The sequence below is a fragment of the Sapajus apella genome, unplaced genomic scaffold (assembly GCF_009761245.1).
Source record: "Sapajus apella isolate SASKATOON/1434 unplaced genomic scaffold, GSC_monkey_1.0 scaffold123, whole genome shotgun sequence".
NCBI classification, from domain to species: Eukaryota; Metazoa; Chordata; class Mammalia; order Primates; family Cebidae; genus Sapajus; species Sapajus apella.
In genome coordinates, this window is record NW_022437063.1 from 2,443,275 (window position 1) to 2,443,532 (window position 258).

Genomic DNA, 258 nt, shown 5'->3' on the forward strand with positions numbered 1-258 from the left:
TCGGGTGCCCCCGACTGCCGCCCTCAAACCGCCCTCAGAGTCCCGCCTCCACCCACGGTCCTGAAAGCCCCGCCAGCAGGATCACGCCTCCGAGCCACTCCACCGCCCCTTCAGGGCCCTTTTCCCCTCCCCCGCTGCTGCCTCGCGGGGTGTTTAATTTGTCACCCGCCCTGTGCTTTGCCATTTCCACCAAGTCCCCTCGGCTGACTTCTGGGACCTTCCTCCGCAGAACCCCTCAAGAGGTCACCTGCCCCCAGA